General features: G+C 43.2%; 1 long non-coding RNA gene across 2 annotated transcripts; it reads right to left on the bottom strand.

Annotated features, from left to right (window-relative positions):
• Positions 1-4,164: 4,164 nt before the first annotated feature.
• Positions 4,165-27,789, bottom strand: LOC124555700. 2 transcript variants are annotated; one of them, XR_006968580.1, is made up of 2 exons: positions 27,741-27,789; positions 4,165-4,928 (listed from the first exon to the last, which is right to left on the bottom strand). It is a non-coding gene; the product is annotated as an uncharacterized LOC124555700 (long non-coding RNA). The 2 variants fall into 2 exon arrangements; XR_006968581.1 differs by lacking the exon at positions 27,741-27,789 and adding an exon at positions 27,575-27,630.

The following is a 27,789-nucleotide window of genomic DNA, read 5'->3' as shown; positions in this document are numbered from 1 at the left end:
GCCTTATTAAAATATGGTATATTAGTTGTGCTGTAGTCTGATAAAGTAACAGAAGACTATTCAGAGTGTAGTGAAATTGTCATAACCGAACAAAATGATAACTTCATTAGGCCCAAAAAGTTCCATCGTGCTAATCGTAATGATAACAACACTAGTCTGCCAATAGCAAATAATTTTGCACTTTTAACGTGTTATGAATCAAAAGATGTGAAAATAGTCATATCAACTAAGTACTCTCGCCATACTTGCACTGTACATGCTTGAGCACTGTCCTGCAAAATGATGGTCAGGTCCTGCAGAAAGTGTCATTACTTCTGACTGGTCAAAGGTTGTGTTCCAAAAACGAACAGCACAGAGGCAGAAGTGATGACACTTGATGCAGGACCTGACCATCATTTTGCAGGACAATGCTCAAGCACGTACAGTTCAAGCTGTTACTGATTTCTTTGACTGATGGGGCTGCTAAGTGCTATACCACCTACTGCACTCCCCTGACTTAAGCCCTCATAAGTTCAACTCAATTTCTAAACTGAAAACACTTCACAGCATTTGCTTCAGAACTGCTACAAATTCGTTGGTCAACACAACTGGCACTGCTAAGAGTATCCTACAACTTCCACATCATTGGCAATGGGTTATGCACAATGCTGGTGACGACTTTGAAGGCCAGTAAAACTTTGAAACACGTATCTATTTTGTACGAGCTGTAAATAAATAGTTGCCAGCATTAAAGTTCCAACCCTTGTATGTAGTTCTATAATGGAAAACGTTGTAAGCCCATTCAACAATCTTTGGTGGCTTCTGATGTTTACCTGCTTAAGAGCTCTCGAAATCCCTAAATATATTTAAAACAGTTACTGTACAGGACAAGATACCGAGCAGAAAGCTGGGCAGTTATAGGTGAGCTGGTGCATTACCAAACTCTTCCCTCTTGGGACTGAACTGTATCCCCCTGTTGACATTGCTGGACAGGAATTGTAATGTAGCCACAATTGCCACATATGAAGACACATACTGGATGTGGTCACAGGAAACACAAGAGAAAAGCTGGAGGCAAAAACAACAAATGTTATTTTGCTGATTAATGCAGATTCTTAGGTATTCTTGTGGATAATTAACTGAAATGGAAAAAACGTATTAATAATGTCTGTAAGAACCTGAGCTCTGTCATATTCTTAATGATGCAGCTATCACAGTATTCAGACAAAAAACCTTCTGTGTACAGTGTATCATGGACTTTTCGAACCATACTTACAGTATGGAGTGACTGTGTGGGGAAACTCAAACAAACAAGAGACAAAACGAGTGTTCACATTACAAAAAAAAAAAGCAATTAGGACCATTTTAAGAAGAAAGACCTCTGAAACGTGCAGAAACTGTTTCAAGAATTTAGGTATCTTAACTTTTTCATCGTTGTATATATACAAAACAATAATGTACATCACAAAAGGTAGTGAGGACTGGATTACAAATGCTAGTGTACACACCCACAATACAAGAAGGAAGAATGAAGTACGGAGCATACCCCACCGACTGGCAATGCTAGAAAAAGGACCCCAGTACTCTGGTATCAGACTACTAAGAAGTCTGCCCATTTACCTGCAAGACAGTGTACTTCATAATGACTGTCCAAAAAAATTTAAAGGCTATCTCATTGAAAAAGAGTTTTACAGTGTTGCAGAATACTTATGCCATTAAATTTGTATATGTTGTTACTCATTATCAGTGATGTAAAAATGTAAGCTAAAGGTGTAGAAAAATAAGTGATAAAGAATGTTAATACTTTGACATGTCCTATACTACACATACATTTACTGTACACAATGTAATCTTACAGGGTCAAATAAAATTCAATTCAATTCAACAGAAGCTGCGCACAATATAACGTACTTACTACTGCTGGAGAGCTAGTCCCAAACAATAAATCCTACCACTAAAGTAGGAGGAATTTCAATTTGCTGGTGCCATGTGTGTTAATATTTTGGTCTATACTTTAACAAGAAAATTATTGTTTTATTATTCAAGTAAAGTAACTAAGAAAGCTTGCAAAACTGTGTATGAGGTAGCTCAGACTGAAATTGACATGAACTATCAATTCCAGTGAAAAGATTATATAGTAGCGCCATTGCTGTATTTGCAGCAAACATGCGGGCCAAACAGTTGCACAGTGATCATGCAAAAGGACACCTTGGACATATGCAGAGAGATGTGCTTCTAAAACTAACTGTAGCATTGGAACTACATCAGCAAAAGCATTATTAGTAACTTATTGTTGTTTTCTTTATATGATAACTTTAGACAACAGAAATATACTACATTAGTGGAACATCAAATATGAGGAAATTAAAGAGGTCGCATTTCACATGGACATCGTACTTTAATTCTATCAAATTCCACAAAAACAATGCATCATACAGATGATAAAACAAAAAAGAAAAGCAAGTTATGAACCACAAAGTATGTGCCAAGACTGTAGTTTTTCTGAGGCCAGCATAAAACCAGAGGACACTAGTGTTCAAGTTCATAGATGATGAAGGCTTGTACAAGGTGATTAGAAACAGTCTGAAAAGCTTGTAATGGTGTTTTAGTGCAGGTTGTGCTGAGAAATAATTTTTAAGAAAAAAATTCAATATGTTGTGCCACTTCAAAGTTAAATAGCACTGAGGTTAGCCAATCAAGGCATCATGCATGAAAATTCAAGCAGTCCACCAGTTACAATTAGTGTCAGTTGTTCCCAGAGTGCAGCTGATAGTGAATGTGACTGCTCAGCCTTTGGTTTGGGTTCAATCCTTACTACCATCCTATTTCCAATTTTTGTAAAGCTCTCTAGTTTGGTTTGGGGAAACCAAATGAAGAACATATTTTGTGACACCATCTCTGGTGGGCCACTTGAATTTGCACATGCAACAGCCTGATTGGCTAACTTCAATACTAATTAACTAGGAAACAGTGCAACACACAGAATTTTTTCCTTAATAATTATTTCTCAGCACAACCTATCCTGGGACACCCTGCAAGCTTTTCAGACTGTTTCTGACCATCCTCTGTATATTATATTTGAACATGTTTTTGTATTTTTAGAAATGTATTTACATTTTTATACTTTTATATTATGCTGAAAAAATTAGAAAAATTGTCAATGTAATATGGCATCTGTTATACAGAGTGATTATAATTAAACTTCCAAGTACAAAAAGTTGTAGAAAAAAAAAGGACCAGTGCTTGGAAAGACGTCAAATTTGAACGGAATATTATTAAAGGAGGATGAAATGTTATGGAAAAAAAATCTGAACGAAAATTTTACCACTGTGTGTCACAGTAAGCAGCAGAATATGCAAAATAAAAGATGGGAGGTATACAGCTGTTCCCCAGTTCGTATCTGAGATGCTCTGCATGACTCTCAATGCAGGGTCGTTTGCTGCTGGTAAAGCTCTTTTGTGACTGACCGTACACCAGTAGTTCTGCAGAAACTTCAGGCACTCAAGGGTATGAAAAAAAGGTGCAGGTCCAATGTCTGCCAAGGATGTGGAGAATATGATTGCCAAATTCATAAAGATAGGTTTGCTTGAACTGCAGTTTGCAACAGGGAGGAAAACAATTGATCCAACATCAGTAGAAGGTGTGGCCACAACATTGCAGGAGGGGTCGAGAAGTGGTGTGAAAATATGCAGTGCACAGGGAATTGCCCAAACTCTGGACATGCCTTTGAGCATGGTGCATGAAATTCTTCGATACTTCCTGCATTGCTATACAAAATTACTCATGTTCAGGAGTTGTTTCATACTGACCTGGCAGTAAGACAAATGTTTGTTCTAGAATTTCTTACTTGCATGGAAGTGGACAATGAATGACTATGGAACATTCTGTGGACAGATGAAGCCCATTTCCGCTTCTAAGGACGTGTCAGTACACAGAACTGCAGAATATGGTCAGTGGAAAATCTGCTCCCACATCAGCCGGCATCTCTTTATTCTGCAAAGTGAACAGTATGGTGCAGGTTGATAGCATTGTTTACATAGGACTGTATTTTTCTGAGGAGATGGGTTGTGGAGGTCCTGTTACCTGTACCATCACTGGCAAATTTCATTATGTCTCTAAGTTTGTCATCAAATATGTGAAGTCCAGGAATCCTACTCAGTTCACTAGAAAAACAATTCAAACAAATCATATTAATGAGTTTTATTACAAAAAATTAAAAGACAATACTTAAATCTGACAATTACACAGATGTGTCACAAGCAAAGAGTGACATACAAAATAAGCAATTTCTTCAGTATAACAGTTCCCATGTCTGTGTTACATAGAGTGTACAAGCAAAGTAATGAGCACTGACACTTCTATCCAGCTGCTGGTCGTGAAGTGGCTATTCAACTGGAGCATCACCAGTCAGTCACGGCACTTATGTCCTCTTCACATAGGGCCTGCTATTGTCTTGTAGTCATCCTGGAGAGGGGTCAGTCAGCGTGCGACTGGCTGACGTCTTCTCACAGCCACCTCTTTTCTATCATTCCCAAATAGCATGCTGGTGCTTGACTTTATGCCGTTACATTGCTCCCCACCAAGGTGATGGACTGTCACTGTATATGGAGCACGAAAACAGTGGGGGAGGCAGCAGGGTGGACACACTAGTGGACTGGAAGCTGTGGCTGCAGGGGACGTGAGACTTCCAGTCATACCCCACTATCTGGCCTGTGCACTGGTGGCAATGTCCCCCGGAAGACATCCAGAAGGGTACATGTCCACCTCCTGAGGCCCATACCACAATGTAGAAGGCGTTGGCTACTGCGGCATTTGTGGGTCCAGCTCCATTGGTAGGACGAGAGCAGGCAGAGGTGGCAAAGGCTCCATCTGGATGAGGTTGTCCTGTGGTGTTGTGATGACACCTTCTGGCAACTGCTGTGGCCACACTGTCCTCGGGATCTGTGAATCTGGGGGAAGAGATACAGAAGGATAACTATGCACATGGCAGTGGCGAATTTTATTGTGATGTCAGTGCTGCAATCCGTCTGGGCCTGAAATGAGATACATGCATAGGCCAATTCGACAAAGGATCTCGCCTTGCACCCACCATCTGCTGCTGCTAAAAACCCCATAAAACACAAAATCATGCAGTTCAAAGCGATACTTCCAGCCTTCTTTTGATTCTGATAAAATGTTCCACTTCACAGTTCGACTGTGGATGGAATGGTGCACTAGTTAGGTGCTGTATGCCATTCATTCTGTATTCACAGAATGATTCAAATTCATTTGATGTGAACTGAGAACCATTGTCCAACACTATGAGTTTAGGCAAATCTTCAAAGGAAACAATTGAGGACAACACCTAAAAAGTGCTATGTGACGTCGTTGAGTTCACTGGCACAGCAAAAGGAAACTTGCTATAAAAGTCAACCCAATCAACCAACGAGTGTTCCAAAAAGATCCCGCAAAGTCTATGTGCACACATTGCCATGATGATTGTGACTTAGGCCAAGCAGAAAACATTTGTGGCTGAGCAAACTGATTTTCAACACATGCATGGCACTGTGACATAATCTGTTCTATTTGGGTGTCCATACCCAGCCAAGTGCAGTGTCGACATACTAACTGTTTCATACAAACAATCCCCCAGTGTCCTTGGTGAAGTAACTGCAATACTTCTTTTTGCAAAGCTTTGGGGATCAGCACATGTGACTGTCCACTGTCATTTTGAACAAGAATCACTCCTTTCTGTATAGCGAGGCTATGCCGACATGCAAAGTATCAGCGCACTACTGCAATGAGTCAGGCCAAGATGTGCGAATATATTTTAGCAAAATGTTCAAATTTGAATGAGCTTCCATGGCCTGAGAAATTTTCCTATAATTCAGAGGAAATGACTGAAGCAATTCAGAATTGTGAGCATTGATGTGACAACAAGATGCAGCAGAAGCATCAAAGTCTGTATCAGGGTCAATCAGAAGACGTGAAAGTGCATTTGCATTACCATGTCGAGCTGTTGGAAGATACACTCTCTCATATTGTTATTGAGACAACAACAAAGGCCATCTTTACAATTTTTGGACAGTTTGTGCAGGAACCAGCTTCATTGGATAAAACGAGGACTGCAGTGGCTTGTGATCCATTTACTAAGTAGAATTTTCTGCCATACAAATAGTGGTGGAATTTGGTGACACCATACACAATAGCCAATCTTTCTCTATTTGTGAATAGTTACACTGAGATCTGGACAGCACTTTTGATGCAAAAGCAATATGCCTGTCTTTATCACCAAATCTGTGCAAAAGCACTGCACCATTTCCATAGCACTGCACCATTTCCATAAGCGGAAGCGTCAACTTGCAACACAACAGGTAGGTCAAGATAAAAGTGTATCACTGAGAAATACATTTTTATATTTTTTAAAAGTTTCTTGGCGCTCATCTATCCAAACAAAGGGGATGTTCTTACGATGAAATTGATGCAATGGAGCTGCGATTTGTGTAGCATTTGATATGAACTGAACATAATAGTTCATTTTCCCTAAGACTGACTGCAATTCTGTGACGTTGTGAGGAACTGGCAGGTCCTGTATGGCTAACAAATGTGACTAAAGAGGATGTACACCTTGACTGTTTATGACATGACCAATATACTGCAACTCAGGTTTAAAACTGTCACACTTGTCCAGTGTACACTCTAGTCCTGCATCAGATAACACACGAAACAAACTACACAAATTTTCAGTGTGTTCTTCAGGTGTATGACCTGCTACAACAGTATCATCCAAATAGTTTGAGCAGTTTGGTACTTGAGCAGTCAGCTGTTCCAAATACTGTTGGAAAATGGTGGGTGCAGAAGCACTGCCAAAAGGCAAATGCAAATATTTAAAAAAGCCCAAATGAATGTTCACGACACATGTTTTGAGATGCTTCGTCTACTAGTATTTGAAGATAGGCATTGCGCAAATCAATTTTTGAAAAGTAATGACCAGTGCCTAATCCATTCGTGAGATCCTCTGGGGTGGCAATGGATAATTATCAATCACGGTTTGTAGGATGACTGTAGATTTAAAGTCAACACAGAGGCGAATGTGAGCTGAAGGTTTGGGGAGCAAAACCAGTGGACTTGCTCATTGACTAGCTTGTATGGGCGCAATAGCTCCACTATCTTGCAATTCTTTAAGTTCAGTGGACACTTTGTCCCATAATGCAATGGGAACAGTTCTGCCCAGCAAAATTTCGGCTGAGCATTGTCTTTCATAGTAATATGTGCAATAAAATAACAAAATTGTTAGCCTTGAATAAAGCTTCAGAAAAACTTCAGGGAATTTTTTCAGCAAGCTACCTACACTGTCTTTGGCACTGAATGCAGTCATTGACAACAGTGTTTCCTGAATGTTAACACCAAAAAAATAAAATAAATCAAGGCCAAATATGTTCTCACAATCGCATGATTGTAGCACATGAAAGTCATAGTTTGCGTACACAAGTGATACATGGCAGGCAAAGTACATTTTCTGAGAACAGGGATGACTTGTCTATTATAAGCTGTGAGGTGTGTGCTACTTTTAGAAAGGTGTGGGGAGCCTAACAGTTCATATGTGTCACGATTCAGCAATGTAACAGAGGCACTCATGTCCAACTGAAATTTCACAAGCTTCCCACTTATATGCAATTGAACAAAAAGTTTGTTGGACTGGCATAGCACTGAAGAAAGTGTTTGCTTGCTAGTTTTGCTAATGACTGCAGCAGGCTTTGAATACACTGCATTGATTACGTGAGTGGGCAGAATTCTTTTGTTTGTTCCGTTGCAAACATACGGATTGTACATGACCTTTCTTGCTCCAAGTGCAACACTGTGCTTGTCTGGGTGGGCAGTCTTGGCATTTGTGCCACGAATAGCACCAAAGGTATGACTTAATTCTATTTGCCAGGTTGGTTGGTTAGTTTAAAAGAGAGGGGAAGGACGAAACTGCTAGGTCATTGAGCCCTTGTTCCAAATAAAACAATGCCACAAGAATGAGAATAAAACAAGCGAGACTGACAACACAAAACGAAGAGAAAGGAAAAACCACAAGGATGAACAAAGGGCGACAAACACTTAAATGGACAAAAGGGGACAAGAAAACCACAGAAACACAATAAATAGGTAGAAGATATTAAAACGACAAAGCAGATTACGAGATGCCAGCCACTCTGCAGCACATTAAAACCTCCACCCTAAGAGCACTAGGGTGGAGGACACAGAGGGACAAAGGACATGCGCTAAAACTTAGATCAAATGATAAAACCCACCCTCAGGTATAAAAAGTATAATTAAATCACCCGATAAGTCATTGTCAGATAAAATAAGTGGCAACGAGTCCGGTAACCGAAGATTTCGTCACAGGGCAGTCAAAGTGGAACAGTGCACCAGAATATGGGCCACTGTCGACCGGGTGCCGCACTGACACTGAGGCAGGCCTTCACGGTGCAGGAGGTAGTTGTGCCCAAGCATGGCCCATGTGGAGCCAGCATAGAACCACAGAGTCCCTGTGATAGGCCCGCATGGAGGACTGCCACACATTCGTAGTCTCCTTAATGACACACAGTTTGATGTGGTTACTAAGACTATGCCATTCCGTCTCCCAAAGCCGGAAAACCTGGTGGCACAAAAACAAACGCAGGTCAGTAATTGGAATGCCAATCTCCATAAGTGGTTTCCGTGTAGCCTGTTTGGCCAGCCTGTCAGCAAGTTCATTGCCTGCGATTCCGACATGTCCTGGGGTCCACACAAACACCACTGAACGACCGGACTGTTCCAGGGCATAGATGGACTCCTGCATGGTTGCTGCCAGAGGATGATGAGGTTAGCACTGGTCGATAGCTTGTAGGCTGCTCAAGGGGTCAGTACACAGAAGAAATGACTCCCCAGGGCCTGAACGGATGTGCTCAGGAACACGAGATATAGCCATCAGCTCTGTAGTGAAAACACTGCAGCCATTGGGCAGGAATGCTGTTGAATATGTCCTCCATGGACATATGCAAAGCCGACGTGACCATCAGCCATCAAGCCATCGGTGTAAACCCCTTCATTGCCTCGGTACATGTCAAGAATCGAGAGGAAGTGACAGTGGAGATCTGCGGGGTGAACTGAGTCCTACGGGCTGTGCGAAAGGTCCAGGCAAAGCTGCGGCCTGGGTGTAAACCATGGAGATGTATGTGAATGGTTCTTGGGTATAGGTGGTAAAGGCAAGGACTCCAGTTCAGACAGAAGGGATTGGACGCGAACTGCAATTGTAAGCCCTAACCTGGGCTGCCGATGTGGGAGATGAACCACCATTTGTGGGAAAAGGAGATGGTAATTTGGTTGAGCAGGAGAACTACAAACGTGTGCAACGTAACTGGCGAGCAGTTGGGCATGCCTGACCTGCAATAGAGGGACACCAGCCTCTGCCAGGACGCTGGTCACCAGACTCGTCCTAAAAGCTCCCACCACTAGTCGAACGCCACAGTGGTGCACTGGCTCGAGTATACACAATGCTGATGGCGCCGCCAAATCATAAACCAGACTCCCATAGTCACGGCAGAATTGAACAAGGGCTCTCAGAGCTGCAGCAGCATACAGTGGTCTGCACCCCAGTTGGTGTTCCTCAGGCAGCGGAGGTGCTGCCAGCACTTCCGCTTAAGCTGGCGAAGGAGAGGAATCCAAGTTAATTAGGAATCGAAAACCAGTCCTAAAAATTGATATGTCTCCACTACAGTGAGGGAATCATCAGTAAGGTAGAGTTCTGGTTCCGGATGAAAGGTACAACGCCGACAGAAGTGCATAAAACATGACTTTGTGGCTGAAAACTGGAAGCCATGGGCTAGAGTCCATGGCTGTGCCTTGTAGATGGGTCCCTGTAGGCACCTCTCAGCAACACCAGTACCGGATGGAGCAGTACGAAATGCACAAGTCGTCTGCATACAGAGAGGGTGAGACGGATGGCCCTACAGCTGCTGCTAGACTGTTAATGGCCACTAAAAATAGAGATATACTCAATACAGAGACCTGCAGGACCCCATTCTCCAGGATATGGGGGGGGGGGGGGGGGGGGGGGACTATGGGAGGCGCCAACTTGGACACGGAAAGTACGAAGCGACAGGAAATTCTGGATAAAAAACGGAAGCGGGCACCGGAGACACCACTCGCATAATGTGGCAAGGATATGATGTCGCCAGGTGGTGTCATATGCTTTTCGTAAATCAAAAATGACGGTAACAAGGTACTGGCGTTCGATGGCGGACTCGAGGGACACAAGATTATCAGTGGTACAGCGACCCAGGCGGAAACAGCCCTGGCATGAAGCCAGTAGGCCACGTGACTCCAGGACCCAAACCAACCATCGACACACCATACATTCCAACAGCTTACAAAGAACATTGGTGAGGCTGATGGGCTGATAGCAGTCCAAATCAAGCAGGTTTTGGCCGGGTTCGGGGACTGGTATTATTATGGTGCTCTCCCGTCAGTGCAAGGGAAAGATGCCATCGCACCAGATCCAGTTAAAGATCACAAGATGTCGCTTGTAGTCAGATGAGAGATGTTTAATCATCTGACTGTGGATCTGATCTGGCCCAGGAACTGTGTCAGGGGAATGTCCAAGGGCACTGAGGAGCTCCCACTCTGTAAATGGGGCATTATTGGGTTCACTGTGGCGTGTAGTGAACAAGAGGACTTTCCCTTCCATCCATAGTTTGAGAGTGCAAAAGGCTGGGGAGGGGGGAGGGTGTAATTCTCCAACGCAGAGGCACGAGCACAGCGCTCAGCAAAGTGCTCAGCAATCGCGTTTATGTTGGAAGATAACACGCCATTTATGTTGACACTGGGAACACCTGTTTGGGTCTGGTACCCAAAAATTCGTTTGATCTTTTCCCAGACTTGGGAAGGTGACACTCCTGTTTCTGTCTTTTGATAAGCTGGCAAATGTGGGACCAAAGCTGTTTAAAGTCTATGATGTGCTCCAGGGAATGGTGTCGCTTATGCCTCTGTAGAGCTCTCTGATGCTCCTCAATTGCCTCAGCGACTTCCGGTGACCACCAATGGACTGTCTTTTGCCGGGGGCACCCTGAAGAATGAGGGATCATGTTTTCCGCCGCAGAAATGATCATTGTAGTTATCTGCTCAACCACCACATTGATGTTACCATGTGGGGGAGATTCAGCGGTGACAGCACAGGTGAACGCATCCCAGTCTGTCTTGTTTAAAGGCCATCTGTGCAGTCATCTGTGGGCCTGACGCTGGAGCAGTGACAGGAAGATGGGGAAGTGGTCACTACAACACAGCTCGTCATGTGCTCTCCAGTGGATAGATGGGAGAAGGCCAGGACTGCAAACCGAGAGATCAATGGCCGAATATGTGCCATGTGCCACACTGAAATGTGTGGGGGCACCTGTATTTAAAAGGCAGAGGTCGAGTTGTGACAGTAAATTTTCGACATCTCTGCCTTGACCAGCAAGCACGGTACCACCCCACAAGGGGTTATGAGCGTTAAAATCTCCCAAAAGTAGGAAAGGCTTAGGGACTTGATGAATCAGTGCAGCCAATGCATTCAGGGGTACTGCACCATATGGAGGAAGGTATACGTCTCAGACAGTCATTCCCTGTGTCATCCTTATCCTGGCAGCCACAGCTTCAGGAAGGATTTGAAGTGGCACAGGTTCACTGCATATTGAGTTCAGGACATAGACACGAACTCCACCTGACACTCTGTTATAGTCGCTATGGTTCTTGTAATGCTGGGGACCAGATTTCCTGGGAGGCATTGCAGAAAGCAGACGTAAAGCTTAAGAGTTGCTGTAGCTCAGCCAGGTGGTGGAAGAAACCGCTGCAATTCCAATGAAAGATGATTTTATAGTCAGGCTGGGAAGGCATGAAGAGCGCAAGGAGGCAGGTTATGTCTCAGGGTCACCTACTGCCACCAATTGTGTATTTATAGCCATTGTGATGGTGGATGAGGTGTCAGTGAGATCCAGGTCCACAGGGGATGCTAAGATCTCCACTGCATCCTCAGATGCAGAATTGATAGGGAGTGGTGGTGCTGCGGCCACCAGAGAGTCCTGTTTCTTAGCAAACTTCTTCTTAGTTTGCTTGCTGTCTCGCTTCCCTTTAGGAGTTTGCTGGAAAGCTGTCTCCAAAGCAGCTTTAGGCACGGAGGAAGACCATGAAGCTCTTCATTCAGCAGCTTTTGGCTCCTTGAGCCACTGGCGAGTGTCCGTCGTGGCACAATTGGAGACCTTGGGAGAGAGGGCCCCATGGGACCCCTTCTGCACAACACAAGAGGAGCCAAAGGAGGCTGTTGCTTCTCTGGCAGGGGGGAAGAGACCGATAACCCCTGCGTTCAGGGGGGCCTTGATCCCGAAGTAGGTGCTTTGGGAGCAATGGAGGAAGATTTGCCTCCTACCACAAAGGGGGCAGATGTATTCTGGTGGCTTAGAGGGCCCACTGTTCGTGGCACAGAGTGAGGAACCACTGGCACTTGGGATAGCAATGGTGATGTAGCTGCAGCATATGTTGACATCAGCTGAATGGGGTGTAATCTTTCAAATTTACGTTAAACCTCTGTGTAAGTCAACCGGTCCAGGGTCTCGTACTCCATAATTTTCCAGTCCTTTTGGAGTACTGGTCAGTCTGGTGAGCAGGGAGAGTGGTGCTCTCCACAGTTGATGAAAGTGGGAGGAGGCGCACATGGAGTACGTGGGTGCAGTGGACATCCGCAGTCTCGACATGTGGCACTGGAAGTGCAGCGGGAAGACATGTGCCTGAACTTCCAGCACTTAAAGCACTGCACAGGCGGAGGGGCATATGGCTTAACATCACAGCAGTAAACCATCAACTTGACCTTTTCATGCAATGAATCACCCTCAAAGGCCAAGATGAAGGCACCGGTAGCAACCCTGTTGTCTTTGGATCCCCTGTAAATGCGCCAGGTGAAATGAACACCCCACCACTCTAAATTGATGTGGACTCATTGTCAGACTGCAAGAGGAGATCGCAATGGAAAATGATCCCGTGGACCATGTTGAGGCTTTTATGGGAAGTGATGGAAACAGGAATATCACCCAGCATGTCACAGGCGAGTAATACTCGGGATTGGGGTGGGGATGCTGTCTGATTCACAACTGAACTGTTTTGAACCTTGGACAGTGCTATCACTTCTCAAAACTTATCCTCAAGGTGTTCAATGAAAAATTGAGGCTTCATAGGTAGAAAGGAGACCCCATCAGTTCTGCTCCAGACTAAAAACCGAGACGAATATGGCTCTGTCCGTTCTGTAGCCCTACGTTCTTCCCATGATATAGTGAGGGAGGGAAACGATTTAGGGTGATACCTGTTGGCACTGTACTCGATCCTGCCCTTCTCAGAGACTGCTGGGGCCATATGGTCACCAGCAAGAAATGACTTAGTCCACTTCACTGGGGGTCATCCACCCTGATGCCACCCACTCTGATCAGGGGCTCTCCCCACAGGCACCACCCAGCCACAGCAAAGGCTAACTGGCATGATGGCCATTGCCGGGAGTCCTGATGCCCCAGGAAGGCAGGCATCTACTCCTCAGCATACATAGGGAGTTTACAGCTCAGGCATCAGCAGTGTGATCCCTCTGTTGTTAGAAGGCTACCACCAAATGGGTAAATGACAGCCTCACCACAATGGACTGGCTACCATGCTGGATATTGGGTGCAGAGAAATCCAATATTGTTACAGGGTGAAAGAGGACAGGAGACAATGGAAGAAGATGACATACTCCGGACAGTGTCCACACCCAAATAGTTGAATCGCTGGTGGAGATGCAAAGCCATGACAAGAGATTCAGGAGATCGAATTCAAGGGCACTATGGATAACTCATGCACCACATAAGGCATCATTCCCCATATGGCATGCACTTTGTAGAATTTTGAAAGTGGCTGGTCAAACTATAGAAAGGGACCTCAACTCATAGGGCCGAAAAGTGAGAGACTCCTTTTAGTCACTTCTTATGACAGGTAGAAATACCTCGGGCCTATTCTCACCCCCAGACCCACAGGGGATCTATTAACCTGTTTAGAGAGCTGTTTACATGGCATGGTGCACATGAACTGTTTCTGCCTAAAGAGCCAGTCACGAGCAAGGGACGACTCAACCTGGCTGCTCAAATTTATCAGCAAACACGGTACCTGAATCATACTCATCTTGTATTTGCATGTGTTGAAATGATGGATATGAGTGTTTCAAAATCTGTTCTCTAAGTCTGACATCAGTTACATTGTACACGATCGCATCACATAACATAACATCAGAATATTAAGCACCACAAGCACATTTGAATTTGCATTTCTTTGTCATACCCATCAAATCTGTTACACACTGACGATAAGTTTTTTCTGACCTTTTCTTGTAATGAAAGAATGGTACCTAGCTGCCACTACATTCACTTGTTGGTCATAATACTTAGAGAATCTACAACTTGATCATAGGAAAGTTTACTCAGAGTGGCCTTAGGGAACAATTTCTGAATGAAGCAAAAAACTGCGCTTCCTACTGTTGGTAAAAAGTAATGTAGTTTCACAGTAACTGGTACTTTCGTCTCTGTGGCAATTTCAAAGCCACTGTAAATGCTCAATGCCTTATCGACACTTACCCTATGCCTCGACCTGAAGAATTGTTCACTAAACTTGCTGGAGGCCAGTATTTTTCTAAACTTGACCTGTCAGAAGCTTATCATCAACTTCCTCTCGACGCTGCTTCCCGGCAGTTTCTGGTCCTTAACACGCCTTTCGGCCTCTATCAATACCAACGATTGCCATTCGGGGTTGCCAGCGCCCCTGCTTTCTTTCAGCGATTCTTGGAACAATTATTGTTCACTGTCCTTGGGTGTATAAATTACCAGGACGACATTGTTGTCACTGGCTCCACCACTGACGAACATCTTCAAAATCTCCGCACACTTTTTCATGTCTTAGAGACAGCCGGTCTTAAGTGTAATCTTCAGAAATCAAAATTTTTTCAGGCATCTATCACGTACTTGGGGTTTCAACTCTCTCGGGATGGTATTCATCCGCTTCAGCAAACTGTCGCTGCGATTGATGCTTTTCCTCGCCCTACATCTGTTAAGGAACTGCAGGCCTTCTTAGGGAAAACAGCATACTATCACAGGTTTTCACCGTCTGCTGCTTCGGTGGCTCAGCCGTTGCATTGCCTGTTGCATAAAAACATGCCTTTTCACTGGTCCTCGCCATGCGATGTGGCTTTCCAGAAATTGAAGACTATGCTGAAACAGGCCTCGTGCCTGGCTGCTTATCGACCTGGCCAACGTCTTGTTCTTGCCACGAACGCCTCTCAATACGGGGTTGGTGCAGTCCTTGCGCACTGTTTTTCTGACGGTTCTGAACAACCCATTGCTTATGCCTCCAAAATGCTCACGGATGCCCAACAAAAGTATTCTCATATTGAAAAAGAAGCTTTGGCCATTATTTATGCTCTTCATAAGTTTGGTGTTTTTCTCTATGGATCCAAATTTCATCTTGTTACGGATCACAAACCACTTGTTTCCTTGTTTCATCCATCAACATCACTTCCTGACAAGGCTGCACACCGCCTCCAGCGTTAGGCTCTTTACTTGTCTCGTTGTAATTATGAGATTCATTTCCAGTTGACGGCTCAACATGCGAATGCTGATGCACTGTCTCGCCTTCTCATGGGTCCTGATCTGGCATTTGATAGGGATGAACTTTTGTGTTTCCACCTGGATGTTGCCAAGCAGCGGGTTGTGGATGGATTCCCCATCACTGGGGACCGGCTGGTGGCTGCTACGGGTTCTGACCTTACCCTCTGCCGGGTTTTACGCTGTATTCAGAAGTGGTGGCCAGATCGTCCATCCGCTAAGACTTCTGATCTTGCGGAACTACTACACTTTGCGTTACTGCCTCACGGCTAGGGATGGTGTTATCCTCCTTTCCACCGAAAATGCTTCTCCGTGTGTTGTGGTACCTGCGTCTTTGCGTGCTTCGGTCTTGCGCCTCCTTCACCAAGGGCACTGGGGTCTCTCTCACAGAAAATTTCTGGCGCGCCGTCATGTGTACTGGCCCAGCATCGACTCTGAAATTGCACACATGGTTGCTGCCTGCGGCCCTTGTGAGTCACAGGCCGCCACCCTGAAGTCATCTTTGTCACTGTGGCCTTCGCCTGAGAAGCCCTGGGAGCGTATTCATGCTGACTTCGCGGGACCTTTTTAGGTACACCTACTCTAACTTTCCTTTCATTGTCCGTTGCACGTCGCCTACCACCGCAGCAACCACCAATGCCGTAGCTCGCATTTTCTCTTTGGAAGGCCTTCCCTCTACTCTTGTCACTGATAATGGTCCACAATTTGCCTCTTCCGATTTTTCGGATTTTTGTGCCCGTCATGGCGTCATGCATGTCACGGCCCCTCCGTTCCATCCACAGTCAAACAGTGAGGCTGAATGACTGTTCGCACATTTAAAGCTCAGATGAGGAAACTCCTGACTTCTTCTGCTGCTGATGATGCCCTTCTCCAATTTCTGGCTTCTTACCGTTTCACCCCCATGGGCGACCACAGCCCGGCTGCGCTCTTACACGGCCGACAGCCATGCACGCTACTTCATATTCTGCGGTCTTCCACTTCACGTCTGCGGGGGCCTTTGCTTGACCGGTTCACCGCAAGCTACCTTGTATGGGTATGGGGATATGGCAGGCGGCAAAAATGGAGTCCTGGCCGCATCTTACGACATCGTGGCCGACGCCTGTATGAAATCCAGACGGACACGGGTGTTGCAGTGCGTCATTCGGACCAGCTTCAGCCTCGTGTGCCGACAACGCCTGTTCCGGATGCCACTACACCACCATTGGCTCTACCTGACGCTCGGGATCCTGGAATCTCTCATTGCTCACAACGCAGTCCTCTCACCATCATATCGGTGCCAGCATAAGAACTGACGCCAACAGGAGACATGCCCATGCAGGAACCAGATGACCATCATCTGTCGGAGCAACGCTACTCGCCTCCTTCTTCCACGGACGCGGACACATCACCCACGTCTCCTGTTATAACAACCGGACTTGCTGCAATGGGCAGATTGGTGCACGGGGCCCCAGCAGATTCGACCCCCACGTCTCCTGTCATCTCGACCCGTTATCATTGGGGACACTTCCGTCCGTACGGGAAGCCTCCTCCTCAAGAATTTACGGCCAGTCAAACAACACCTATGTACGTTAGCAATCTACAGGCCACCTCCATCAAGACCTGTGCAAAAACTTCAAAGGGGGGGAAAGTGTTGTGACTCGCCGATCTTTCAAAGTGCCACTGTGCAGTTACGCACCTCCTCTACACACGGTGCCGTCTGTCAGCCATGCAGCAGCAGTGCCACCTAAGCGGCCAGCCAGCCAGCGGCCACTAGACTCGGACTCAGTTTATGATTTGACTGTTAAAGTGACACACGTCTTACTCTGTTTACTTGATCTGTGACTTTCATGTATTGCGTCGTCCTTGAAATATATTTGTTCAACTTGAAGTTATAACACGACGCCTCACATGGTTCCATTGCTAGCAGTTATCTTTGCAGACATGTACAGCTGTGCCTGCTGTAATAAAAGAAGTGATGATTGACATAGATCAGCATATGAATCCTCTTCTGCTACATCTACATCTACATCTACATTTATACTCCGCAAGCCACCCAACGGTGTGTGGCGGAGGGCACTTTACGTGCCACTGTCATTACCTCCCTTTCCTGTTCCAGTCGCGTATGGTTCGCGGGAAGAACGACTGTCTGAAAGCCTCCGTGCGCGCTCTAATCTCTCTAATTTTACATTCGTGATCTCCTCGGGAGGTATAAGTAGGGGGAAGCAATATATTCGATACCTCATCCAGAAACGCACCATCTCGAAACCTGGACAGCTAGCTACACCGCGATGCAGAGCGCCTCTCTTGCAGAGTCTGCCACTTGAGTTTGTTAAACATCTCCGTAACACTATCACGGTTACCAAATAACCCTGTGACGAAACGCGCCGCTCTTCTTTGGATCTTCTCTATCTCCTCCAACAAACCGATCTGGTACGGATCCCACACTGATGAGCAATACTCAAGTATAGGTCGAACGAGTGTTTTGTAAGCCACATCCTTTGTTGATGGACTACATTTTCTAAGGACTCTCCCAATGAATCTCAACGTGCCACCCGCTTTACCAACAATTAATTTTATATGATCATTCCACTTCAAATCGTTCCGCACGCATACTCCCAGATATTTTACAGAAGTAACTGCTACCAGTGTTTGTTCCGCTATCATATAATCATACAATAAAGGATCCTTCTTTCTATGTATTCGCAATACATTACATTTGTCTATGTTAAGGGTCAGTTGCCACTCCCTGCACCAAGTGCCTATCCGCTGCGGATCTTCCTGCATTTCGCTACAATTTTCTAATGCTGCAACTTCTCTGTATACTACAGCATCATCCGCGAAAAGCCGCATGGAACTTCCGACACTATCTACTAGGTCATTTATATATATTGTGAAAAGCAATGGTCCCATAACACTCCCCTGTGGCACGCCAGAGGTTACTTTAACGTCTGTAGACGTCTCTCCATTGATAACAACATGCTGTGTTCTGTTTGCTAAAAACTCTTCAATCCAGCCACACAGCTGGTTTGATATTCTGTAGGCTCTTACTTTGTTTATCAGGCGACAGTGCAGGACTGTATCGAACGCCTTCCGGAAGTCAAGAAAAATAGCATCTACCTGGGAGCCTGTATCTAATATTTTCTGGGTCTCATGAACAAATAAAGCGAGTTGGGTCTCACACGATCGCTGTTTCCGGAATCCATGTTGATTCCTACATAGTAGATTCTGGGTTTCCAAAAACGACATGATACTCGAGCAAAAAACATGTTCCAAAATTCTACAACAGATCGACGTAAGACATATAGGTCTATAGTTTTGCGCATCTGCTTGACGACCCTTCTTGAAGACTGGGACTATCTGTGCTCTTTTCCAATCATTTGGAACCCTCCGTTCCTCTAGAGACTTGCGGTACACGGCTGTTAGAAGGGGGGCAAGTTCTTTCGCGTACTCTGTGTAGAATCGAATTGGTATCCCATCAGGTCCAGTGGACTTTCCTCTATTGAGTGATTCCAGTTGCTTTTCTATTCCTTGGACACTTATTTCGATGTCAGCAATTTTTTCGTTTGTGCGAGTATTTAGAGAAGGAACTGCAGTGCGGTCTTCCTCTGTGAAACAGCTTTGGAAAAAGGTGTTTAGTATTTCAGCTTTACGCGTGTCATCCTCTATTTCAATGCCATCATCATCCCGTAGTGTCTGGATATGCTGTTTCGAGCCACTTACTGATTTAACGTAAGACCAGAACTTCCTAGGATTTTCTGTCAAGTCGGTACATAGAATTTTACTTTCGAATTCACTGAACGCTTCACACATAGCCCTCCTTACGCTAACTTTGACAAAGTTTAGCTTCTGTTTGTCTGAGAGGTTTTGGCTGCGTTTAAACTTGGAGTGGAGCTCTCTTTGCTTTCGCAGTAGTTTCCTAACTTTGTTGTTGTACCACGGTGGGTTTTTCCCGTCCCTCACAGTTTTACTCGGCACGTACCTGTCTAAAACGCATTTTACGATTGCCTTGAACTTTTTCCATAAACACTCAACACTGTCAGTGTCGGAACAGAAATTTTCGTTTTGATCTGTTAGGTAGTCTGAAATCTGCCTTCTATTACTCTTGCTAAACAGATAAACCTTCCTCCCTTTTTTCATATTCCTATTAACTTCCATATTCAGGGATGCTGCAACGGCCTTATGATCACTGATTCCCTGTTCTGTACATACAGAGTCGAAAAGTTCGGGTCTGTTTGTTATCAGTAGGTCCAAGATGTTATCTCCACGAGTCGGTTCTCTGTTTAATTGCTCGAGGTAATTTTCGGATAGTGCACCCAGTATAATGTCACTCGATGCTCTGTCCCTACCACCCGTCCTAAACATCTGAGTGTCCCAGTCTATATCTGGTAAATTGAAATCTCCACCTAAGACTATAACATGCTGAGAAAATTTATGTGTGTCTTCATCTAAACTTGTGTCATGTACATAATTATCATCTTCATCAGTGAAGTCAATTTCCAATTCAACTTCATAATTTTCTTTGTTTTCCACTTACTGTGTCTAATGTTTGCTGTAATCTGTCATTATAACCACATATGTGTAATGCAAACATGGAATATTACTTTAGTATTATTGACTGCTTTAATACTACCTATGTATATATTGTTTACTGACACACTCTATACCCTCATGAGTTTGTCACACTTGGATCAATGAAGTAAGAAATAAATAAATAAGAGATGTAACACTTTTTCATCAGAAAGTCTACGCTGATGACACATGTTCGAAAACGTGCTTTGTGGACAAAAAAGATATAAACTATGGTTGACTGGAATTTCCATGTGCCAAATTGCAACACTGAGAAGCAAATGCGCTGCATAACTGCTGACTGTTGCCACTCCATTGTTGGATTATCTACATACATTAAAAAAGGAAATTACAGTGGGTTCGAATTGACCCCTTCCGCCATTCTAGGTATATTGAATGAAATTTTGAAAAAAATATAAGTATTCTGCAAATCCTAATACATGACTGCAAAGAGGAGAAAAAAATTAGGAAAATTCATTTGATTTTGTTAATGAAGTAAATAAATCAGATACGACAATGAAGGAAAAAATATGACAGATGTCTTTTGACCACTTTCACTGTTTTACTGTCAAATGCCACACTGCACAGTACAGTTGGTTCAATGTGGAACTCACACCATAGCTATCATATTGCAATTATTTTGTAATTTGTAGCTGAATCCATTTACGTTATGACATTTTCAGCACCATATAGTGGGAAAATTTTCACAAATTTTTATTGTTTCCATCACATTTCTGTAATAACTTCAAGTTGAACAAATATATTTCAAGGAAGACGCAATACATGAAAGTCACAGATCAAGTAAACAGAGTAAGATGTGTGTAAACTTTAACAGTCAAATCATAACTGAGTCCAAATCAGGCGGTCGCTGGCTGGTTGGCCGCTTAGGTGGCACTGCTGCTGCATGGCTGGCAGACAGCACCACATGTAGAGGACGCGCGTAACTGCGCGGTGGCACTTTGAAAGATCAGTGAGTCACAACAATTTCCCATTTCTTTGATAATATTCCATTCAAATTTGACATCGTTCTGAGTAGCTATTCTTTTTTTATGGCATTTTGAACCTGGAACTTTAATTATAATCAACCTGTTGTATGAAAATAAACATAAGTCTGATATGACCTGCTGATGACAAAAAGGGAAGAGGACACATACTTTCATAGGGCCAATCCACAGAACAACTTATAGGAAGCTACAGTGAGCATACTGTTACCTTCCCATAAACATGTATAATGAGTGAAATTGTTTGCAAATCTGTGATGAGGAGAACAAGTAAGACATGATGTTCATCACTTTATTAATAAAGGTATTACCTAACCAGGTAGCTGAGCATATTAAAGCAGCCCTTCTGGGATGTGAGGTGGTGAGCTTGATCCAGATTTAATCTGACTTGTGGATTAATGATGAGGGCTGCTGAGTAGGCCAGACAGGATGTGGTTTTTAGACTGTTTCCCACATCCAACGAGGTAAATGCTGGTCTGGTATGCACATTCTGCCTCAGCTACATGCTATGCAAACTTTTAGCAAACATTCTTACACTTGAACATAAATCTAGATGCAGGTGGTAGGTGGGGTACACCAATTCTATCTTGGTTGGGGGGGGGGGGGGGGGCATTTGGAAGGGCATCTGGCCAACACTTACCACTAACATTGCTCAAACACTTATAAATACTGACCCTGTAGAACAAATGTGAAAAGGGAAAAGAAGAAGAACAAGAAAAGTAAAGCTATTAACCCTTTAACAGCTCTCTTGTAAGTAAGTTAATCCTTTTTTGTGGATGGTGTAAACACTCTCCACAGGAGTGTTGCAATACATCTCTTTTAGACAAATGCAAGGAGATTTTACCTGCATTTGTATCCTCGCTCCTTCCATATGGATCTCGATCCTGTTCGTGTTCAACGGTAACACTGGAACAATCTTATTAATGTAGTCTAGGTATCATTCTCCCCTTTACTTTGTGCTTAGGAACCTGTTGCAGTTGGGGGAGGAATTTGCAGAACTCTTAAGAGATTTCTGGGAAACCTCTAAAGCCATTCAACTTGTATTTATATAACTGTGTTCAGCATATGGTAAAACCTCAATTCTGCAATTGCACAATTTATGCCCTGGTCTCTTTGAAGTACCTTTCTACAATTTTAAGCTCTTTCATAGTTGACTGTTTATTTCTAGATGGGAACACACTGTTTTATATCATTCATGTGATAGTGGAGGAATTTGCACAGTTTTATTTTGCTCAACATTTTATTGGAGAAGATAGAGTTCTTTCAATGGATACATATTTTGTTACTATATGTACATATTTTACTACTCAATCCAGAATACTCTGTATTGTTGAATTCAATGTGGAAGACTGTACCTTATAATTCCTTTTCATGTGCACTTTGATGGGTAAGTTTTACCTCTTTCATCTTCTGCCTTACAATATAAAACAACTATCCAATTAAAACCACTATCTCTACTTTACACTGTTAATTACTTGGACAGTTAAAACAAGTAAGCTACGTTCTCTTCTATATTTATGTAGGAATATACTGTATTTACTTGACGCTGCATGTCAAGACAATATGGTCACTGAGCTAGAACAGTTTGTCGTAATACAAGCACAGAAGAAACAGGCACAAACAGATGACACATGAAATTAATATGAAGGGAAAAAGTGCAAGTACTAAGACTGGTTGCTTACAGGCAGAATAGAATAAAATGCAAAAGAATGAATGGGAGATCGAAATAGTAGTAATTGTTCCCTGTCACTCAAGGAGAAGAAGGCTAACGCAAAACAAGGAGATGATATAAATAAGAAAAAAGAAGTGAAGATTAGGTTTTAACATCCCATTGATGACCATAAAGAAGGATAATGTCTGGGGAAGAAACAAAGTATGAAGACGAAAATATAAGAAAGAATTCTGTAAAAATTCAGATGGCAGTAATCACATCAACAAAGAGTCTAAAACACAGTATGCATCTGCTAAACATTTTAAAAATGTAGGAAACCTCAAGTACGCAGCTGGGATGTTCAACAGAAAGTAAGCAATTCAGTAGACATTAGAGGAGGTCTGAAGGAAGAAGCGCAGACGGAAATATGGAAGCATCTGATCCTGCCCGTCTGCTTTGACCCATGACGTCACAAATATGGCGGAAACGACCATAAACCACGATTCCAATATGGCGCATATAAAGTAGTTACGTACACATTATGAGGACGAAAATACATCGAAAAGCAAACATACACACATTCCACAAAAAGTCTGACACTAACGGGACAGGCGCGGGAAATATGGGGTTTCTGGGTGGGGACAAACTAAATATAAACAAATTTAGACACCCACCCCCATACAAAACCACGCAAAACGAGGAAAAAAACCAACATCACAAAACTCCCCAAATACCACTAAACACAATATTATCTGGAATCGGACACTTCCCTTGACCTATATTGCTCAACAGCAGGTCCCGATCTCATAAAATAGGACCTAACACTTCCCTTGACCTATCTAGCTCAAAAACATCTCCCGATACCAAAACCAACATTCCCAGCCACACATTGGGATCGAACACTTCCCTTGACCTGTTATCCTTACAACATCTCCACATACAGCCGTTCCTAGTCCGAGACGCCGGAACTTTAAGTAAGCCTCATTTCTTCACAGCATACCGAACACTTCACGACTTCATCCAAAAATCCGAATAGTTGAAGAAATTTTATTAGAGACAACGCACTGTCCCCCATCGTAGCTGACAACCAAAAACTGTTGACCCTGTCAGTCATATCCATACCTACCAAAGACATAAAAAAGCAATTTACCAAAATTCACACGATGCCACACTCGCAAACTAAACCAAAAACATCACCTAACACACCACCAGAGAGCACCACCGATCGCATCAAAACGACACCTACAAACACGCCACTCTCACTAACTAAATTCCGCGCCATCGTGACGTCATACACAACAACAGCCTTATGTCACAGGTCAAAGCCGACGGGTGGGATTGGACGCTTCAGTCAACTCGCACAGACTGGTAAATCATGATTCATGGAGTTACAAATTTCTTGATAGTAATTAAAGCACCGATTGTATGAGACAGCATGTCACATTAGTAAAAATGCATCACTTGCTGACAAGATAGAAGAGGACAAACCATTCCATCCAGCTAAATGTCAAAAAACTAATTGAGACTCTTGCTGTCTCAGAGTAATGCTTGTAGTATGTGTGACTACATACTGGTGTGACTGTGCTATAAAGAGTAGTTTATAAACAAAAGTGAAATTTTATAAACTTTATTTATTTGTGTAGTCAGACCACATTGGACTACTGCAGCATTGGAAGACCTAGTGACAGGAACAACCAAATGAAAAAAACAATTGATTCAGTTGGTTACTGGAAAACAGTCATCTAATTTGGTTGTAGTTTCACGTGTCAGCAGAATTATTCATTCATTATTTTGAGCAAAACTACTCTATGTGAGCAAACAAATGAAAACAATTTAATCAGTCGGTTGTAGCTTTACGAATTGATTGGACTAAACATTCAGTCTTTTGAGTGAAACCAGTATGTGGGAGCAACCAAATGAAAACCGTCAATGCAGACCAGCATATTCAGTTCTGAGCAGACACATTCAATCAATTTGCCATTGTTAAAGCATTATTGTTGTGTTGTACCCTGATGGAGGTTGCAACATACATACATGAATCCCTCAGTTAGACAGCAAGTGGTGTGGGATTTTTCAGATCCACCAATGCTTTGGCACACTACAGGCTTCATGCAAAGGAATAAGTTGACAACAGGGTTCAGGGTTTAGCTGAAGTTTATCAGGTCTCTATGGTTGGAGACAGCATACAAACTCGGGTATAAGGCTAGGGAGGTACAAATGAAGAAATGAGCTTCTGGTTTGGTACCTTGGTCTGATTTTATTGCTTCTTCCTGAGCTTACGTGAACATGCTGAAGAGCACAGTCACTGGGTCACAATTTTAATGAGTGGAGAACATAGATGAGGCTTACTAGACACTCAAATTACCAGAACAAATAGCCTGCCTGCCCTATCACTTAGACTAGAATCATGAAAGGGAGCCAGTTTCTTATTGCTCAAATTGAACCCTCAGGTCCTGTATACATCACACTGTAAATGACAATAGTCATAGCTAGAAGTAAGCCATGATAGACAAACTACCCACAGATACGTACAGGCAAGAATGCAAGTCTTTCTTAGGGGACAAGCTTAATTGAATACACGTATTTCCCTTGCATAATTCTCTGCTGTCAGTTGATGGTCACCCAAGACTCATCTGCTGTCAGGAACTCTTGAATCAACTCCGTCCTGCTCGTCAACTGGTGGCATCTTTATACTGTGTTGTGGTTGTTTGCTTATAGCTGGTACGTGATCATGTCACATTTTTACCCACAATTTGCAACCAGCCAGCTTGAAATTATTGGTTTCTTAATGCTCGTCACCTCATACTGATATCGCTAAAGTTTCAAGCACTGTACATCTCTGCCTAGGTTTCCAGACTGTAATTGTTAAAATTGTTACCAAGATGACTTTTTTGCTGGGAATCCTTTCATGATTTAGTCATTACTCATTTCTTAATGCTTGTGACCTCATATTTGTCTGATGAAAGCATTAAGCCCGATACATCTCCATCTAGGTTTCCAGGCTTTCCTTGTTAAAATTCTTACCCAGACAACTTATTATATTTTTGTTGATCATCCCTCTATGAGTCGGTTATTAGTTGACTGAACTCTGTTATTGCCTCACACACACACACACAGGATTTAACTTTTACAAGCTTTCGGGGCCAGTGGCTCCATTTTCTGGCAGAAGAGTTGAAGAGGAAGGAAGAGGGGTGAAGGGAAAGGACTGCAGAGATGTAGGGAAACGGGTATAGTTCAGAAAAGTCACCCAGAACCTCGGGTCAGGGTAGACTTACAGGACGTGATGAGAAAGAAAGACTGATTGTTGGGGACTGTAACGGGCAAGATTTGAAAATCTGGGAGCTTAAAGATGGAAGACAGGGTAATACACAAGACAGAGGTTACTACGAAAACATCATGCATGCCTTAACAAAAGTGAAAAGCTAAGTGCATTGTATGTAACAGAGGTGGCAGGCAGGACAGCAAAAAATAAACAAGCCAGAAAATCGAAGATGTAGAAAACTAAAATGGAGTGAAGAAAGGACAAGTTACAGGAAAGAAATGCTGAGATGGAAGGAATTAATGTAAATTAAGGCCAGGTGGGTCGCGACAACCAAGGACATGTACTGCTAGTTCCCACCTGTGGAGTTCTGAGAAACTGGTACCTGTGTGGTGCAACAGGCGCAGAGATCACGACTGTCATGTTGTACAGCACACTCTGCAACAGGATATTGTTTGTTGCCTGTATACACCCTCTGCCTGTGTCTATTCATCCTGACTGATAACTGGGTAGTAGTCATGCCACTGTATAAGGCTGAAGAGTGTTTAAACAACATCTGGTATATGACATGTGTTGTTTCACAGGAGGCTCGCCCTGTGATAGTATATTTTTGCCAGTTACATGGTGGGAATAGGTGGTGGTAGGAGGGTGCATAGGGCAAATCGTGCAGCGGGGACAGTCACAGGAGTAGGAGCCACAGACCAGGTGATGAAAAGCTATTCTAGGTGTGGCTGGCAAAATCTCACACAGAATGGATCACACTTCAGTCCATGATTTTAGGAAGTCATGGCCTTGGCAAAGAAGCTGATTGATACATTCAAGACCAGGATAATACTGGGTGACAAGTGGAGTGTTCCAAAGTGTGACATACAGTATTTGCAAGGATGATTCATATTATGAAACTATATTAACTAAAAAAATTCAAAGAAAATTAATTAATGATGACACATTTTTCTTGCTAAGAAAATACTTCCAATAAGTTACAGTATATGGTTTAAAAGCAAGTGAGTAAATCACTAAACAATTAAAAAAATGTATCTTATATGATTTGTCCTCATGTCACCTCAGCATTACCAAAATAGAATTATCGGTGGTGGGTGTAAACCAACAGGAAAAGGAGAAGAGCTTCAATAAATTTAAACAGAAAAGTAATTTTTAATTTATTTAAACATAGATTTATAATGTAGTACCAATTACTAAGCTCTTTTAAAAAGTCCCAATTGATTGAAAGTAGAATGAAAAAGTCATATCTATCTTTGGTTTGCAGCTCCTTGTATTGGCCGTGTTTGCAGTTAACATTTTTGGGATTTGAGGTCCGCCTGTTACGCAAAACACCGTTTTTCTCAGTACCCAAACATGTTTCGGCACCACTGTGCCATCATCTGTGGGTTTTCGTTTTTATTTATTCTGCAATGTGAACATTTTTGTTACATGATTATAAAATTAAGTGCATTTTTAGTTCAAACAACAGATCGTTTCTTTTTGTAAATACCTTTACATTTGGTGAGCATGAATTTACTGGACCACTCTTGCGTTAATTATTACAGGTAGCTTGTCATCTGCAACCAAACCATGTTGATGAGAAAGTTTTTTGCTGAGAGTTAACCTATATTCTAGAGTGTAATTTAGTTTTTCGCGCCTACTTTCGATTTACTTACGTTTTCGTGTGACAAGCACTTCCATTCTCCGCATCATGCTGAGATGTTG

This window comes from Schistocerca americana, chromosome X, assembly GCF_021461395.2.
Source record: "Schistocerca americana isolate TAMUIC-IGC-003095 chromosome X, iqSchAmer2.1, whole genome shotgun sequence".
NCBI classification, from domain to species: Eukaryota; Metazoa; Arthropoda; class Insecta; order Orthoptera; family Acrididae; genus Schistocerca; species Schistocerca americana.
The sequence above is the reverse complement of the archived record's forward strand: the minus strand, read 5'-3'. Positions and strand labels throughout refer to the sequence as shown.